This window comes from Camelina sativa, chromosome 5, assembly GCF_000633955.1.
Source record: "Camelina sativa cultivar DH55 chromosome 5, Cs, whole genome shotgun sequence".
In the NCBI taxonomy this organism is placed as follows: Eukaryota; Viridiplantae; Streptophyta; class Magnoliopsida; order Brassicales; family Brassicaceae; genus Camelina; species Camelina sativa.
The window spans coordinates 34,247,433-34,252,739 of NC_025689.1; the positions used below are offsets into that span (position 1 = coordinate 34,247,433).

General features: G+C 36.1%; 1 long non-coding RNA gene across 37 annotated transcripts in view; it reads right to left on the reverse strand.

Moving 5' to 3' along the window:
• LOC104788540 overlaps positions 1-5,307 on the reverse strand; it is an 18,125-nt gene that overhangs the window by 9,659 nt on the left and 3,159 nt on the right. For 22 of the 37 annotated variants that reach the window (XR_768313.2, XR_002038358.1, XR_768326.1 and 19 more), the window contains 23 exons: positions 4,636-4,734; positions 4,486-4,518; positions 4,256-4,353; positions 4,049-4,164; positions 3,897-3,940; positions 3,674-3,775; positions 3,514-3,590; positions 3,331-3,400; positions 2,967-3,191; positions 2,814-2,884; positions 2,680-2,729; positions 2,427-2,532; positions 2,240-2,313; positions 2,075-2,108; positions 1,892-1,925; positions 1,510-1,586; positions 1,279-1,398; positions 1,078-1,122; positions 907-983; positions 761-812; positions 482-563; positions 270-354; positions 28-183 (listed from right to left, as the gene is read on the reverse strand). This is a non-coding gene — a long non-coding RNA (uncharacterized LOC104788540). Of the gene's footprint in view, positions 1-27; positions 184-269; positions 355-481; positions 564-726; positions 813-906; positions 984-1,077; positions 1,123-1,278; positions 1,399-1,478; positions 1,587-1,891; positions 1,951-2,074; positions 2,109-2,239; positions 2,314-2,426; positions 2,533-2,679; positions 2,730-2,813; positions 2,885-2,966; positions 3,192-3,330; positions 3,401-3,513; positions 3,591-3,673; positions 3,776-3,896; positions 3,941-4,048; positions 4,165-4,255; positions 4,354-4,485; positions 4,546-4,635; positions 4,735-4,895; positions 4,954-5,058; positions 5,133-5,224 lie in introns of all 37 variants that reach the window. The other 15 variants (XR_768338.1, XR_768337.1, XR_002038359.1 and 12 more) reach the window with 15 other exon arrangements.

Below are 5,307 nucleotides of genomic sequence, written 5' to 3' on the forward strand. Positions count from 1 at the left end.
AAAAAAAAAAAAAAAAGAGACACGTACCGGTATTTGAAGTTAAAGAATGAGAGTAACAAACAAACAACAAACCCTTGTGCTTGGTGGGTGGTCTCTTCGTTGCTCTTATGCTGATGGACTGTTGTTGTTTGGTAAAGAAAAAGCCCATTCGTTGTTGTCCGAAGCCCACATGTCTCGTTGATTCTGTTAACACGAAAAACGAAAATAAAAAAATAAGAGAACCGGAAGGTTGTTGGTTATCAAACAAAACGAGACTACGAGACACGTACCGGTGCGTTGGGAACAAGTAACAAACCGGCTTTGGGATGGCCTCTTCCGCCGTCGAACCTGTAGGTCCGCCGCCACGTTGCTAACCTGAAAAAATCGACGAAGAAGACAAAGATTCATCATCATATACAAAATAAAATAAAATCAGAGACGCATACAGATTAAGAAGATGTGAAATCAAACCGAAGAAGAATTAAACAAGTAAAAAGCAAACCGTATGAGGATGAGGAGTGAAAATTCAGAAGCGGGTGGAGTTAGCGCCTCCATTGATTCGCTTCCAACAAAAACACAAACACCTGCAAAGACGAACAATAATAAACTTAATTAATTATTTAGGGGAACCAAAACCAAAATTATGTAACTAGAGATTGAAGAAGAAGAAGAAATAAAAAAACAGAGAGAGGTAAAAGCAATTGAGACTATAATGGGAAGAAAGTAAAACAAAATCTCAGTCTTCACTAATGGATTGTGGTGTTGATGATAGAAAGAAAACCATAAAGCAGTCTTGAGTCATCTTCTTCAACATTCTTCAAACCATCCCCGATCTGCACATATAAAAATTAAGAGAAACCATCGTTAGTAATCAAGTCTGAATTTAAACAACAACATCAATGAGAAATTCATAAAGAAGGTTGATACCTGCTCAAAACACTTGTTTCGTTAAAGCAATAGAAGATGTCTCTGTGTGATGTGGCTTGGTTACATGTCTCTGTGATCTGCTCAGTTAAGCAGAAGAACCATCGTTAGTATTAGAGAGATAAGAGACAAAGTTGAAAACGTAAATCCCAAGGGTGAAAAGAAACTGAATACCTATTTAGACGATGCCTCTCTCTGTGTGAGCTGACGGGTTTGTTCCTGCAAGAGAGAAGAAAATAGATCAGTTGCTGCTTAGTAGAGTAAGCAAAACAGAGTCAATAAGCAAATTTCCAACAATAAGAAGAAACAAAAGGAAAATATCTCAGTCTACTACACTACACTAGACTTAAAAAGGATTTGTTGAAGCGAAACCACCTCAAGCAGTCAGAGTCTTCTTCATCATCGTTAAAGGGAAGAAAGTGAACCCTGAAACAATAAACAAAACCTTAAGCAGTCTGAGTCGTCTTCTTCACCATTCTTCAAACCAGCTCTGATCTGCACATACATAGAACAAGAAATCAGATGATAGAAACGCCAAAGTGAAAACCCTAAAAGAATTTCAAAAGCTTTTTTACTTGGTCGTCGTCATATCAGTCTAACACTTACGGATTGTGGTGTTGATGACAGAAACAAAACCTTAAGCAGTGTGAGTCTTCTTCTTCTTCATCGTTATTCAAACTGATCTGCACACAGAGAATTAGAAGAAACCATCGTTAGTTATCAAAGTCTGTAATTAAAATAATACCTTCACAATATCCCCTTGCCATTGTTTAAAGACAAAAAAGAACAAGTTCCAGATTCACATAGTTACGAGTCTGTTCTAAAGTGATGAAGACTAAAAAAACGCATCAGCATCTGTAATAATGGGAACCCTGCATATATCATCTTCCATCCAATCCATATAGAGAAACAACAAACAAACAAACAAAACCAAAATATCTCAGTCTACACTTTTCAGTATTGCAACATGTGCAGAAAATATATGTACCTTAGGCAGCAGCATCCTCTTTCCGCTTCAGATCCTACAGAGGCAAAAGATATCATCAACTGAAAACAAATGATACACAAGAGAGAGACACATCACACATATTATAAGTTACATATAACACTGAATTCAAATCTTCTGAGTAGCAGTATTGCAACAGGTGCAGAAAAAATATTAGATGTGTACCTTGTGCAGCAGCATCCTCTCTCCGCTTCAGATCCTACACAAAGGCAAAATAAGAATCAACCGGAAAAAAAAGATACACAAGACAAAGACACCAATCATAAGTTGCATGTAACACTAAATTCAAATTCTCCAAATAACAGTACTACAAAAGGTGCATGTTGTTACCGTGAGAGAGCACGCCCCTCGGCCAAGTTTTTATTATGAAACTGCGTTCATTCTTCAAACCATATCTTTCTGTTCTGCACATAAAATCAGAAAAGCCATCGTTAATCTTTGAAGTCCGAAACAATGAACAACCTAAATCGCAAGTGTGTAAGTATTAAAATCCAAGTGAAAAGAAGTTTCATAATACCTGCTTAGTTAGACACTTCATTAGTTAAAGCAATAGAAGATGTCCCTCTGTAATGCAGGCTGGTTACTTAGCCCTCCCTTGCCATAGTTTAAGGATGATGAAATTCCTGCAAGAGAAAACAAAAAAAAAGAATAAGTTAGATAAATAAAACAGATTCACATAATTAATGAGTCTAAAGTGATGAAGACTAGAAAAAAGGCAATCATCATCCGTAATAAAGGCAAGAAAGTGAACCCTGAAACAACAAACAAACCTTGAGCAGTCTGAGTCGTCTTCTTAATAATTCTTGAAACCATCTCTGATCTGCACATAAGAATTAGAATAAACCATCGTTAGTTATCAAGTTTGAATGAAAGCAGCAACATGAATGAAAACCATGAACAAAACCTAACGCCTGAAAGTCTGTTAATGATAGTGGTGACGACAATTCTAGGACACCTTCCAATAGACTGGCTGCACTGAAAAAATAAAACTATTGGTTGAATAAACTTGAAACAGAACAAAGTAAAGAAAGGAAGAGAAGACATTGAGATTACTTACAAAGCAAGAAGAGGATTTTTTCCATCGGAGGTAAAGGAACCATATAATATCTCAATCTAGAGAACCGCAGCAACACAACACGAACCATAAAAGAAAACATATATCAGTATTTCTATCCGATCTGAATTGTTGCTGCGGTTCATTACTTAAAGCAATTGAAGATGTCTCCCTGTATTGCAGGATGGTTACTTAGCCCTCCCTTGCCATTGTTTAAAGATAAAAATCCTACAAAAGAGAAAGAAAAAAATAATGAGTTCCTGGTAGATTAATAAAACAGATTCACATCGTTAATGGGACTGTTCTAAAGTGATGAAGACTAAAAAAAAAAGCCATCATCATCCGTAATAAAGGGAAGAAAGTGTACCTTGAAACAACAAACAAAACCTTAAGCAGTCTGAGTCGTCTTTTTCACCATTCTTCAAACCATCTCTGATCTGCACGTATATAGAATAAGAAATCAGATGATAGAAACGCCAAAGTGAAAATCCTAAAAGAATTTCAAAACATTTTTTACTTGGTCGTCGTCAAATCAGTCTAACACACTTACGGATTGTGGTGTTGATGACAGAAACAAAACCTTAAGCAGTGTGAGTCTTCTTCTTCTTCATCGTTATTCAAACTGACCTGCACAAAGAGAATTAGAAGAAACCATCGTTAGTTATCAAAGTCTGTAATTAAAATCCAAGTGAAAAGAAGCTTCATAATACCTGCTTAGTTAGACATTTATTTTGTTAAAGCAATTGAAGATGTCTCTCTGTATGCTGGCTGGTTACTTAGCCCTCCCTTGCCGGTGTTTAAAGATGAAATTCCTGCAAGAGAAAGAAAAGATAATAATAAGTTCCTGGTAGATTAACATAACAGATACATTATGCTATGATCAGTCTGTTCTATTTTACTAAGGGATTGTGGTGTTGATGATAGAAACAAAACCTTAACCAATCTGAGTCTACTTCTTCATCGTTATCCAAACTGATCTGCTCATAGATAAATAAGAAGAAGAGACCATCGTTAGTTAATCTGTAAGAGCCAAATTGAATTGAAAACCCTAAAAACAAAAAACAAAAACCCATGAATTTAAAGACCTTGTTTACTTGGTCCTCGTCAAATCAGATGATAGAAACGTCATGGAAATGAACATGTAACGTCGTCCTCCTCCAATCATCCATCACTTGCCCAGCGTATCCTCCAGCTAATTCATCTGAGAGTTAGAAGACAAGAGACGAGACTAAGGTGATGTACGTTTTATATTATCAATGAAAAAAATTAAACAAGAAGAAAATTGTACTTACACGAAGAGGGTTTTTACTATTCTTGTTGTTAGGGTCATCATCATCCGCGGGTCAGAACTTCAAATTTTGACTCACTTTCGCCTTAACAACAATTCCGGCTACAATGAAAGGTAATATAAGAGCAAATCAGATGCCGATAAACACGGAAATAAAGCTATCCATAACAGACATAGACACATATCCTAAAATGCAATTCCTCAAAGTAAACCATCAACTGAAAAGATATGTACCTTGTGCAGCAACATCCTCTTTCCGCTTAGATCCTACACAGAGGCAAAATAAACCATCAACTGAAGACAAAAGATACACAAGACAGAGACACAAATCATAAGTTGCACAAAAACACTGAATTCAAATACTCATAGGTGGAGAAACGATACCTTGTGAAGCTACGTACCTGCTTAGAAACTTCCGTTGAAGCTATTGAATATGTCTCATGCATGCTGGTTAGTCCTTGCCATTGTTTGAAGATTTAGTTTCTGCAAAAGTAAGAACCAAAAAAAAAAGGATTAGAATTGGCTGCATTGAATATAAACCAAAAAGGAAAAAAGAAGATTACTATTGGTTGAGTAAACTTGAAACAGAACAAAGTAAAGAAAGGAAGAGAGGTAACTGAGATTAGTAATCTCAAATTACTTACAGAGAAAACAGAGAATTTTCCTCCATTCATTCTAGAGACCAAACCACATACCTCCGATCTGCACATTGAATAAGAAGATTACTATTGGTTGAGTAAACTTGAAAGAGAAGAAAGTAAAGAAAGGAAGAGAGGTAACTGAGATTAGTAATATCAGATTACTTACAGAGAAAACAGAGCATTTTTCTCCATCGGAGGAAAAGGAACTTCATTCTTCAAACCAAACAACATACCTCCGATCTGCACATTGAATCAGAAGATTACTATTGGTTAAGTAAAGAAAGGAAGAGAGGATATAGAGATTACTTAGAGAGCAAGAAGAGAAATTTTACCATCGGAGGAAAGAATCAGAACCGTGAGCACGCCCCTCGGCCAAGTTTTTATAATGAAAGTTGCATTCATTCTTCAAATCATA